This window comes from Monodelphis domestica, chromosome 5, assembly GCF_027887165.1.
Source record: "Monodelphis domestica isolate mMonDom1 chromosome 5, mMonDom1.pri, whole genome shotgun sequence".
Lineage (NCBI taxonomy): Eukaryota > Metazoa > Chordata > Mammalia > Didelphimorphia > Didelphidae > Monodelphis > Monodelphis domestica.
Genome location: NC_077231.1, coordinates 324,277,298 through 324,290,660, shown reverse-complemented (window position 1 = coordinate 324,290,660; position 13,363 = coordinate 324,277,298). Strand labels below are relative to the sequence as shown.

Here is a 13,363-nt window from a genome sequence, read left to right as displayed (position 1 = left end):
ATATTTGCATGGGGGGGTAGTGAGGTGGCAAAGTGGTTATACTTCAGAGCCTGGAATCAAGAAGAGTTCACATCTGACCTTAGACACTAGTTATATGACTCTGGACAAGTCACTTAACATGTTTGCCTCTGTTTCCTCATATGTCAAATAAGCCTAAGGAAGGGAATAGCACACCCCTCCACTATCTTTGAAAAAATAAAAAAAAATAAAAAACAATTACCAAATAGAATTGCAAGAGAGGGACATGACTGATGAACAACATTCTTCTTTTTCTCTTTCTCCTTCTCCTCATTTTTATTAATTTTATTATTATTTATTGGTAGCTAGGTTACACTGTGGATAAAGTGCTGAACCTGGAATCAGGAAGAGCTAAGTTCAAATCCAGCCCCAGACACTGTTTGTGTGACCCTGGGCAAGTCACAATCCCATTTGCTTAAGTTTCCTTATCAGAGAAATGAGTTTGGAGAAGAAAATGGAAAAGCACTTCAGTATCTTTACAAAGAAAACTCCATAAGGAGTGATGAAAAGTCAGACACAACTGAAAAATGAATAAATAACAACAAGTAAAGCATAGAGGCAACTAAAACAGATAATTCTGGAAGTTGATGTTTTTGAACAAACAAAATTATTATGTGTAGCACAAAAATGAATGTGTATGAGCTGTAGGGAGAGGGCTGGCTCAAATTTTTGCAATGTTTGGCATCCAACATATATAGCAATTCACAGGACCACAGAAGCTTAAAATCTATTCCTCACTAGAAATGTGGTAAAAGATCATGGAGGCTATTCAAGAAGAATTGCAGATGATTAATAACTCTATGAAGGGCTCTAAATCCTCAATAATAACAATAACAAAGGCCCAAACAGCACTGATTTTGGCCACATTCCCAGCAAATTTTCCAAAAAGAGAACAGAAGTTGGAGGAATTGTGGAATGGTTGACATACTATGCATTGTGATGGAGCTGTAAAACCTTTTTCTGAATGTGTGTTTTATGAGGAATCTTCAAGCACGCAAATAAAGTCACTCCAATTTATTTGTCCTTTGACCCCCAAATTCCCCGTTTTGTACAATAGAAGTGTTTTCTTTCCCCTTATTTTTTAATCCTTTAGCAACCAGAGCAAATTCTGTGATGTTAAAAAGGTGTGTATATCTCTGGATGATAAAAGGAGAAATCTAGATAATGTGCAAACAAACTATCCATAAAATCTATTGTTTAAAATATGATAAATGGAGATATATTAAACTTGTATTCATTGCTTACTATGTGGCAGGCACTGTACCAAGGGCTGGAACTCTGAACACAAGAAAGGAAGATGTTCCTTAACTTTAAAAGGCTAATATGTGAAGGGGCAAGACACATCCTAGAGGAGATTCAGTAGGGTGGAGGATCAGGTCTAGTTCCGTGATCTAGAGTTCTCTGGTAGAATGAAGGCCTGGACCCAGTCAAGGTAAGGAAAAAATGCATCTATCAGAGCTTGCTGACCAGAGACCCCATCTAAGGTTGATCTATATGAAAGATGAAGATGACAGTGATGAGGAGACATCTGAGAAATGGTGTGGAGGCTTGATTCCAGGCAACATGAGAAGACAGACACTCTATCAGACTGAGGGGACCCCAGGATGAGAGATGGGTGATTGGGTGAATCAGGGAGCAAAACGCAACATGTTATCTACAAGAAACATACATGAAACAAAGATTCACAGAATTAAAATGAGAATATAGAGTAAGACTCATTATGCTTTAGGCCAATACAAAAAAAGTGGGAGTGGGTTGCAATTCTACTCTCAAAGGAGGCAATAGTAAATATAGACACAGGTAACATATAAGGAAAATCCTATTATGCTTAAAGAAATCATAGATAATGACATGACCTTAATTAATGCACAGGAAATGAACTCCAAAGCATCTAGGTTCCTTGAAAGAAATGTTTACCAAGTTACACAGAGGATTAAAGAGCAAAACGGTAATAGCTGAGGAACTCAATGTGCCCCTTTCCAAACTAGGTAAAACTAACAAAAGAATAAAGAAAGGAATTAAGGATTTGCTTAAGAGGAATATAAAATGGTTGCTGTGGGATTTCTCAGAGGTTCACGACACCTTCATAAACTTGACCACATGCTAGAACATCAAAAAATAACAAAAATGAACTTTTGATTCTTTTTATGTCAGAACTGACTGATAACAGAAATAAGCCTTGGGAGCCTCAGATACCATGACAGTCAAGATCAGATACCACAGTCCTTTGCTCTCCTGGCTGTTTGCAGGCCAATGCTTTTTCTTCTTTAAGGTAGACTAAAGATAGATAAATAGAAGACTCTAGATAAATAGAATAATTTGGGTAGATAAATGATAGATGATAAAGTAAAATGAAATGAAATAAACTATTCTTTTAAAATTCTAGTAGCATTCTATTGAAACCACCTTTGGCTATGTTATTTCATCGGCACTCCAGCCCAAGAGTCCTTTCATGAGATCAGGAGGGCAGATTCATCTTTCAACCATTCACTTTAATGGCACCTTCAATAGCATCAAAATGAAAATTCTTCTTTAATTAAGAAGACGTTGCTTTGTGCATCATTATTGAAATACATCAAGGAGCTCCTTGTTATAGCACCAGATAGATTATAAAGACCTTGCCCAGTCCAGTGGCAGGGGTGTGGTAATTAAGGAAATGGTTCAGAGAGAAATAGAGATGATGAGAACCCCAGGAGAAGTTCAATGGATTAAAACACATGAAAGGGAACTGTTTACTTAAATCAGAAATAGATTAATTACAGTCATATCAAATATCATGCTATCGGAAAGAAAAAGGAAATATTCACACTCTAAAATGACATACCATTTTGACAAACTCCTCTTTAGCAGTTAAGCACACATCACTTTATCTTTATTTAATGAGACTATTCTAATTTTTCCCACTTGTTTATCCAATTTCTAGAAATTCCTATGATGTCTTCCCTTCTGTAGATATTATCTCCCTTCTTCCTTTGAGCTCTGCCTCTGTAGCCACGTGGAGCTATCTGGAATGATTTCACTTCAAGTTGCCTAGATTCAGGCATCTGTCTTATAACCAGGTCATCTTTATCTCATGCCTCCATGAAGGCCCTCCCACCTCCATGCTTTTTCTTTTAATGTGCTCTGTTTCCTCATTGAAATATAAGCTTCTTGAGGTCAAGCATCATTGCTTGTTTGTGTCTGTACCAACATTGACTAGCATGGCTCATGCTAGTACATACGAGGCATCAAAGGAATCTAGAAGGAAGAGAGAGGAAAAGGGAAAGAAAAGGAACGTACAAATCAGAGGCAAGGAACGTAGACTTCATTTCCTTACCAAAAAAATTCCAGGATGCTAAACACTAATATGAAAAGGTGGTTGATATCTGAGAAAAGGAAGGAGCCAAAATTATTTACCATAGAAAAAAGTTAGAGGATGATCATTAATTCTTTTTAAATAGGATACTTAACTGAGTGTATCTGGAAAATGCAGCTGATTTTTTTTACCTAGAGTTTATTGAAGTATATTAGAAGATTTGTTAGAATTTTTCATGGAAAACATCATTTGTAGCTCAGGTAATAATATGATTAAGCAGATTTTCACAGTTACAAGATAGAGCTGGTTATGGTCCAATTCGACTTTGGAAGGAGGTCTCTATTGCAGTGATCAGGATATCTGACCATAGGGTAGCTAGTCCAATAGGGTTTAATAAATTTAATCACTGATTTGGATAAATGAAGAGATTGTTTAAAAAACAATTCCTACCCACAGATGAATTCTATTAAACATTTTAAAATAATCAATCCCCATACTATATAAACTATTAGGAAAAATAAAGGAGTTTTTTAGAATTCTTTTCATAATGCACTATGGTGCTGATACCTAAGCCAAGAAAACCAAAAACAGAGAAATTAAATTACATACCAGTTTCCTTAATGAATGTTTATGTAAAGATCATAAATAAAATACCAGCAAAGAAACTTTAGCAACATATCACAAAAATTATTCTCTATGACCAGGTAGGATTAATACCAGGAATGGAAGACTGGTTTAATATTAGGGAAACTATCAGCATAATTGGCAGAATCAATTACCAAACTAATAGAAATTTCATGATTATCTCAATAGATGAAGAAAAACCCTTTGAAAAAATGTAATACCCTACTAAAATTCCTACTAAAAACATTAGAAAGCATAGGAATGTGCCTTTCCTTAAAATAATACATAGTATTTATGAAAAACCATTAGCAAATATCATCTGCAATGGAGATGAGTTAGAAGCCTTCCCAATAAGATCTGGAGAGAAGCAAGGATGCTCATTATCACTACTACTATTTAATATTGTACTAGAAATGCCAGCTTTAGCAATAAGAGAAAAAAGGAAATTGTAGGAGTTAAAATAGGCAATAAGGAAACTATACTATCACTCTTTGCAGATGGTATGATAGCATTACTTAGAAAATCCTAGAGAATCAACTAAAAAATCTAGTTGAGATACTAACCTTAGCAAATGACTTTTTGCAGGATACAAAAGAAATTCACAAAAATAACAGTTTTACTATATAATTCCAACAGAGTTCAGTATAAAGACAGAAATTTTATTTAAAATGAATATTTTCAAGAATATAAATTGCTCTTATTAACAAAATAGGTAATAGAATACTTAAATAATTCCATCTGAGAAAAAGAAATTGAACAAGCCATCAAGGAACTCCCTAAGAAAACATCCCCAGAGCCAGATGGATTCACAGGTGAATTCTATCAAGCATTTAAAGAATAACTAATACCAATATTATACAAACTCTTTCACAAAATAAGTGAAGGAGTCTTACCAAATTCCTTTTATAATGCAAAAATGGTACTGATACACAAGTCAGGAAGACTAAAAACAGAGAAAGAAAACTATCTCCTTAACAAACACAGATTTAAAAAAAAATCTTAAATAAAATACTAGAAAAAAGATTACAGCAAGTTATCACAAGGATTATTCACTATGACCAGGTGGAATATAGTCCAGGAATGGTTGGCTGGTTTGATATTAGGAAAACCATTCACATAACTGACCATATCAACAACCAAACTAACAGAAATCACATATTTATCTCAATCAATGCAGAAAAAAACCTTTGACAAAATACAACACTCATTCCTTTTGAAAACACTAGAAAGTGGTGGAATAAAAGGGCCTTTCCTCAAAATAATAAGCAGTATTTAAAACCATCAGCAAGTATCATCTGCAATGGAGATAAGTTAGAAACCTTCCCAATAAGATTAGGAGAGAAGCAAGGATGCCCGTTATCACCACTAATATTTAACATTGAACTAGAAATGCTAGTTCTAGCAATTAGTGAAGAAAAAAAAATTGAAAAGGCAATGAGGTAACTAAACTATCTCTCTTTGCAGATGATATGAGCATATACTTCGAGATTCCAAGGAACTAGTGGAAATAATTAATAACTTTAGAAAAATTGCAAGATACAAAATAAACACATAAATCAAAAGCAAGAGTTAGAAAGAGGAACTCCATTTAAAATCACTCTAGACAATATAAAACATTTGGGAATCTATTTGCCAAGACAATCTCAGGAATTACATGAACACAAATACAAAACACTTTTCACACAAATACAACTAGATGTCTTGGCATTAATTAAAAAAGAACACATCAATTGCTCATGAGTAGGATGAGCTAAAACAATAAAAAATGACAATCCTACCTAAATTAATTTACTTATTCAGTGCCATACCCATTAACAAAAGATAAAGAATATCAAGGGAACTAATGAAAAAAATGTGAATGATGGGGGTCTAGCAGTACAAGATATTAAATGTATTATAAAGCAGTGATCATCGAAACAATATGATACTGGATAAGAGATAGTAGGGTGGATCAATGGAATAGACTTGGGGTAAATGATGTCAGCAAGCTAATGTTCAATAAAACCAAACATTCTATCCTATGGGACAAGAATAGACTATTGGACAAAAATTGCTGGGAAAACTAGAAAACAATATGGGAAAACTGGGTTTAGATCAACATCTCACACCTCTGAAGATTGGATTTGGCTATTTCCTGATTGTAACAATGAAGGTACTTAGCTCTTCCTTTATTAGGAAGATTAATTCTAATCCTGTCTGTTTTTATATTTTAGTCCCCAAAAGTGTTAACTCAATATTTAAAGTAGATCTACCCACTTTAACTAAAGGTGCTAACTAACCAAAAAAGGTGTTAACTAACCACAAAAAGTGTTAACTAACTACAAAAGGTATGAACACCCATTTCATACATTGAGTGGGCAGTCCTGAAGAGGAGCATCTTCTGTGACTGGTAGATGTAAAATGTAGGAGAAGTGACACAGGAGAGAAAGGTCTTTAAATAGAGAAAACAGAGGCACACAAGTACTGATAAATGAAGATTAAGCCACTCTGAGTTGGACTGGATTAGGATCAGTCACTTGGGCTTGGAGTGAAGAAGAGTCACTCGGTGGAGAGGCTGGAATCAGTCACTCAGAGTTGGACTGGAAGACAGACACTTGAGAAGAGACTGGAAAACAGACAGTCAGACTTGGAGTGAAGACACTTGGCTGTGGAACTGGATCCCTGGAGGAGCTCCTGCAGGAGACCTCAGACTGATTTCCTTTTAGATTGTCACCATGGTGAGTGAAAGGCTGACTTAGTTTCATTGCCTTTCTGGAGGTGTGAACTTCTGAGTAAGGCCCATTGTCCTGAGACTCCTTTCCCCTGGTTTGGGCTTAGAATTCTCTCTCTCTCTCTCTCTCTCTGTCTCTCTCTCTCTGTCTCTCTCTCTCTCTCTCTCTCTCTCTCTCTCTCTCTCTCTCTCTCTCTCTCTCTCTCTCTCTCTCTCTCTGTCTCTCTCTCTCTCTCTCTCTCTCTCTCTCTCTCTCTCTCTCTCTCTCTCTCTCTCTCTCTCTGTCTCTCTCTCTCTCTGTGTCTCTCTCTCTCTCTCTGTCTCTCTCTCTCCCCTTTTCTCTCTTCCTTATTATCTCCCCTCTATTGTAAATAAATTACCATAAATTACATTCTACTTTAGTAATTCATTTTGGGATTTAGAAAATAAATCCCTGGTGACCACCAATTTAAATATTAAGTCCATACTATAAAAAAATTTAACACACCCCAAACTAATGCAATGAAAATTAGAAATGAAGCAACAAACTGGGGGACTCATAAGAAAGAATCCTATTCACATTGAAAGCAAGAACTATGAGAATAGAAGAAAAACATATGATTTTCATTTTTATATAGATATGGGATTTAGAGCTTTGATTTTAAAAGATTACTCTATTAGAAAAATTAAAAAATGTGGAAATAGGTATTGAGTGATAATCCATGTATAATCCAGCTTGTCTCTCTGGGAGGGGGAGGGAAGGGAAGGAGGGAGACAATTTGGATCTTTAGAAACTTGAAAACTTATGTGGTTATTTGTTATTACAGGTAAATTTGTAAAATAAAATGTATTATAATAAAATAAAGTAACAAATGTAGATAATATAAACAATGAGATACATGTAATAAAATGATTTTACAAACTCATTTGAATATAGTACCATAAGAAAACCTTACTTGTTTCTTCAAACCTTTCTCTTGAGAATAGCTCCCTTTCAAGCCCCAAAGTAAGTTGTTCCCCTTTAGTATTTGGATAGCCTCCATCACTCAATCTGCAAATTCCATGTTTTACTCCATTGGCAAGCACCTACCCCTCACATGAAGGTACCAGATTATAGCTATAGGAGGTATAACTACAAATGTCTTCACCCTTGGAGGGGGAGAAGAGTTTAAGTTATATGGCAGCCATAGTTCAGGAAAGAGCAGCTGTGAATGTAGTCCTGTTGTGAGGGGTAATAAATTATCTGCAGAAGTGCATAAGAGGCTATTCACATCCTGGGAGAGAAGCAACACCATCATGAAATCTTTGTCATAGTTATTTGGTGATGGTGGCTTTACAAAACAGTGTAGGACAGTAAAGTAACAAATGAAGTCACAAGAATAGTTGTCATTACATGGAGGTGGTCAGGTAGTTGGCAAATATGTCTTAAGGGTTTATTATATTCTAGACACCATGCTAATAGCTGGGTAGAGGTAAAAACTATTCCTACCCTTAAAGAATATGCAATCTAGTGGGATATACAACATTCAGGTACTATGTGTGTACAATAAAAGTAGTGACATTACAGGGAAGAGACTAGAAGAGAAGAACAGAGAAGCCCCTAACAAAAGGTGGGGTCTGAGTTCAAATCTAGCAGCAGGGAGGAGCTGAAGGTTGTAGAGAAGAGCAATACAAAAATGGGCTATAGTCAAAGCAATCCATCAAAAAGGGAGATGGATGGGGTGCTGTGTTAAAAATCCCAAGTTGGAGAATCAGAGTATGTTGAAACACAATCTAGCCATTGTGCCACCTAGTTGCTTGATTACAGAAGTACAGAAATTTGAGAACTTTCAAGTGTTCTATCAGTTGTAGCTCTTGTTGCCAATTCATACTTCATTTATTTATTTATCATTTAGGCAAAACCCAGCACCATTTTGGCCCAAACAATGTGCTTAATGACTTGTTGAATGATTAAGTGAAGACCCAATCTGGACTAGGCTAGGTACTGTGGTGGATATGAAAATGATCCCTTTAGTTAAGTGGTTTACAACCTGGTCAGACTGATAAAGATAAAAAAAATGAAAGAACGGAATAGTAGGAAGCACTGCATTGAGAGGAATAGAAGGGATAATATGTGATGGATCAGATAGGAAGAAAGTTAAGTGGATGGGAATGCTCTGGGAAGCAGTCACTGATTTGTTTTTGAAAGGTAGGTAGAACTAGGTAGGAATTAATAGAAGTCCTTTCCACCTTTAAGAAGCAAAGAAAACAAGAAGGAAGGGATCAGGGTGGGAAGGAGCATGTTGACAAAAACACAAAGAAAGTGAGAGACCTGAGCAGAGGAGTGGAAAAAGAAAAGAGTGCCCAAATTTGTGACAGATTACTGAGAAGTGGGAGGGAATGGGGAGAGCTACAAAGCAAAGCACTAAGAAATTAGTTTTAAAATGGTTTATGGGTGATGGAATAGATTAGAATCTCAGTGTACAGAGAAGCCTCAGGACCATTTAGTTCAACATTCTCCTAATTAAGACTCTTGACAAGTGGTCATCATGAATCTGCATTAAACCTCTAGTGAGGGAGATCTCACTACCTTCTAAGGCTATTCTAATTGTTACCTTTCCCCCCTTAATATCAAGTCTAAATGTGCATTTTTACAAATGATGTGCATTGCCTCTCTTTGACAATAATTCCACAATTATTTAAAACAAAAAGACTGAATATGAAGACTGGAGAACAGGGAAACAGACATTAGTTTTCAGTACCAAGACAAAAAAAATTGTCAGAAGACTTATAGGGGAATAGCCTAAGATTGAGAACAAAAAGAAATAATTGACAGTATTTAATGAGTGACAATGCCGAAAGCCTAGGAATATAAATTTATTTCATTTAGTTTAGCCATAAAGGGAAATACAAGATCAACCTTCCCCAAAGAACATAGCCAGCATTGTGGTATGCTTTAGAATCTTAGAATCAATTATATATAATGTAATAGGTCTGAGGAATGAAAAGAGAAAAGCAGATAATAGCTACCTTTGAGGTTCACAAAATAGTAAATAAGGCAAAACATTCTCCAGAGGGAAACAATACTGAGAACTAGAGATGTCATGAAAAGTCTTATGAAGGAGCCATCCCCTATATGTGCTCTGAGAGAGGCTCATCATTGTATTAAGGCAGAGATGAGAATAAAGTGCATTCTGGGCATGAAGAACCTTCTGTGCAAATGAACAGACGTGGAAACTTGAATGGAGAAGGTGGCTTGAAGGGAGAAGCCACTAAATCATTTCAATTCCAGCAAAGTGCACAAAGGGATACATGATTAAAAAAAAAACATTGAGAAAGGTAAGTAGAGGCCATATAGCATAGTTTCAAATGTTGTGATGATCATTTTGCTTTTTATCCTAGAGGCAAAATATATTCCCTTCTTCCTTGTCAATGGATACCATTTATGTGGTGACTAACTCAATAGTCTAAAAGGATATAGTCAAAATGAATTGTGTTGTTGTTATTCAATCCCATCTGACTCCTTGTGACCCACAGACCATAGCACACACACAGGCCATTCTATCCTCCACCATCTCTCAAAATCTATGCAAGTTTATGGTTCTTATTTCCAAGATGCTGTCTATCCATCCCATACTCTACTACCACCTTTATGTTTTACCTTTAATTTTACCCAAATTCAAACCCTTTTCCAGCATGTCCATCTTCAGCTATAGTGTGTGACCTTTCAGTGAATAATCTAAATTAATTTATTTAAGCACTGATTGATTTGATTTACTTGATGTCCAAGGGAATGTCTTCTCCAACATTACAATTGGAAAGTGTCAATTCTACAGTGCTCAGCTTTCCTTATACTCCAACTCTCATTATATGACTATACACTGCTCCTGGGGAAAAAAAAAAAAACATTACTGTGTTTCTACAGACCTTTGTCAGCAAGGCAATTTTTCTGGTTTTTAGTATGCTATCCAGATTTGCCATGACTTTCCTTCCATGGAACAAGCATCTATTAATTTCAAACACTGCAGTCACTGACTGTAGTGTTCTTTGAAACTAAAAATATAAAGTCTGACACTTTTTCTTCTCCCACTATTTTCTAGGTGGTGATGGGGCCAGTTGCTAAGTTGTTGTTTTTTTATGTTAAGCTTCAAGCCAGATCTTATCATCTTCTCTTTCACCCTCATTAAGATGCTTTTTAATTCTTCTTCACTTACTTCAATCAAAGAGGTATCATCTGAGTAGCTGAGATAGTTGATATTTCTCCCCCAACCTTAATTCTGGTTTTAGATTTATCCAGCTTGGCATTTTGTATGATGTATTCTGCAGAGAAGTTAAATAAATAAGGTGATTACAAACAGCCTTGTTATATTCCTTTCCCAATCTGAAACCAATCAGTTGTTCAATGTTAGGCTCTGTCTAATGCTTCTTGACCTGCATACAGGTACCTCAGGAGATGAGTAAAACAATATAGAATGACCTCTTTGAGGACCTGCCACATTTTCTTGTGATCCACAGAGTCACTTTCACGTGATCAATGAAGCACAAGTAGGTATTTCTCTGGAACAACTTTCTCTATTTTTTGATTCTGTGAATGTTGGCAATTTGGTCTCTAGTTCTTCTGCTTTTTGAGAGGCAGCCTGTACTTCTCATAATTCTGAGATCACATATTGCTGAAGGTTAGCTTTGAGACTCTTAATCATAAACTTGATGACATGTGAAATGAGCACAAATATTTGGTCATTTGAACCTTCTTTAGCATTTCTCTTCTTTATAACTGGGATGTTAACTGATTTTTTTTTCCTAATACAGTGGTCACTACTGAATTTTCCAAATCTTCTGGCATATTATGTATAGCATTTTAAGAGAAGCTTCTTTTAAGATTTTAAACATCTCTGCTGGAATTCCATCATCTTTACTAGCATTATCATTAGTAATGTTTCCTAAAGCCAACTTCAACTCAATCTCCAGGATATCTGGTTCAAAATCAGTCCTCAATCTAAAATAGCTCCGAGCCTCCCTTCAATGAGAAAACCTGCCCTTTATTTGAATCTGCCATATTTTATTGAGCTTTAATCATGTGATCTTGGCGTAATAGAGTTACTCCACAGGAGCTGATATGCCTGACTATTGTACACAATATACAAATAAGATACCATGCGGAATTATTTGGAAACCTTCAAATCAGAGAAGGTAACAAAGAAATACATATGAAAATTATTTGTCACATAGCTGTATCCTTTCAGCCCTTCCCAAAACTCAGCAAGGCCTATCCAGTAGACCTTCTTCCTATGCCCAGGCATTCTAGGCAAAGAGCATTTCACTGTGTTTAACTCCACAGAGATTGTTTCTCTACTGGGACGTCAACAATGGATTACAGAAAGTAGAGGACAGCTCCAGGCTGATGCCTGACACACGTTAGTCATAGTCGTGGCGATGATGTGAGGACTCAGAAACTTCAGGTTCTTGATTCAACGCCTATTGTAATGAGTAAGACGTGACATAAACTCCTGCAAGTTGCTGTTTTGGTTTTTTTCATGATTTTCTGTTTAATGACTTATTGCTTGCAGTGCTTTACTGTATCTCAACTGGGCTTGTTCCTCTTTCAGAGACCACTATGAGTGAATTCAATATTAAGGCTTAGCGAGGGAAAGCCTCCAGAGCCCACTACTTTAGCACCTTTTCAATGACCGTATCTCCCTCATCTGGGCCAGACTACTTCGTCATGTCATCATCAACAGCAAAAACTCGGCCTACTCCATGAAGCAAGAGAAAGGCTAGCAAGGATTCTGGCACGTCCAGAGACTTTTCCTCTGGCCCTCTGGCCCAGGGACCTTTCATCGTACACCTGGTTTGATCAGGCATTCAATGGCCAAAAAAGAAGTTTAAAAGAGTAAACAAAATGGAAGCTTATAACAATAATCTTCAAAGTTACCCAATGTTTTCAAAAGTAAATACAGTGGAAGGAGAGGTGTCAAAGGGAGGCTAATCATATTGGGAACCCCTTTGAAGATGCACCAATTCATGATAGTCTCTTTACTGATTAGGGCTAAAGAGTTCAATGCAGATATGTCCATATATATGTATATATAGAGAGAGAGACAGAGACAGACCCATGTTTCACCGTGTTCTGACATGCTTGTTGTCAATGGGCACCTTCGTACTGAGCTGCTTTTGTACATCCAGGTCCCCTTGGGATTCTCTGTGGAGGGCAATGAGCAGCAAGTGATGCTTTATTCAATTCTTTTGGCAAAGCCAAAGTCAAAAGGCTGAGGGGAGGCTTCCAGAAAACCAAGAGCTTTGGTTTGAGGGGATCCCCACCAACTTCCAAGGGCCAAAAGAATGGTCTGAGAATTATCAGCAAACGTCGTGGCTACTCGGTGCACTGTCTTGCCAGTGGGCCAGCCAGCGTTTATTAAGTGCCTAATGCATGCCAGACACTGTTAATGGGCATCGAAAGGTCGGTAAAAGGCAGTCCTTCATCCCAAGAACCACATGGTCTCACAAGGGGGGCACAGCATGAAGATGACAATGTACACTCAAGACGCACAGGCTAAATTGCAGATCAGCAGCAGCAGAACACTGGTGCCCTGGAAGATCGGGAAAGGCTTCCTGGAGATGCTGGGGCTTGGCTGGGATTTTTAGGGATCCGCAGGAACAATGGGGAAGGACCTGCTCTCTAAGCGTCAGGCAGCAGGAGGCAGTGAAAAGTGGTGCAGTCAGGAAATGGAGGGTCTTCCCTATGAAGGGCAGGGCTCCAG

The 13,363-nt window shown here is 36.9% G+C and overlaps 1 long non-coding RNA gene across 1 annotated transcript in view; it reads right to left on the bottom strand.

Annotated features, from left to right (window-relative positions):
• Positions 1–466: 466 nt before the first annotated feature.
• The window catches only part of LOC103093430 (uncharacterized), an 83,422-nt gene continuing 70,525 nt past the window's right edge, over positions 467–13,363 (bottom strand). Inside the window, exon 5 of the long non-coding RNA XR_001625349.2 lies at positions 467–3,255. This is a non-coding gene — a long non-coding RNA (uncharacterized LOC103093430). The remainder of the gene's footprint in view (positions 3,256–13,363) is intronic.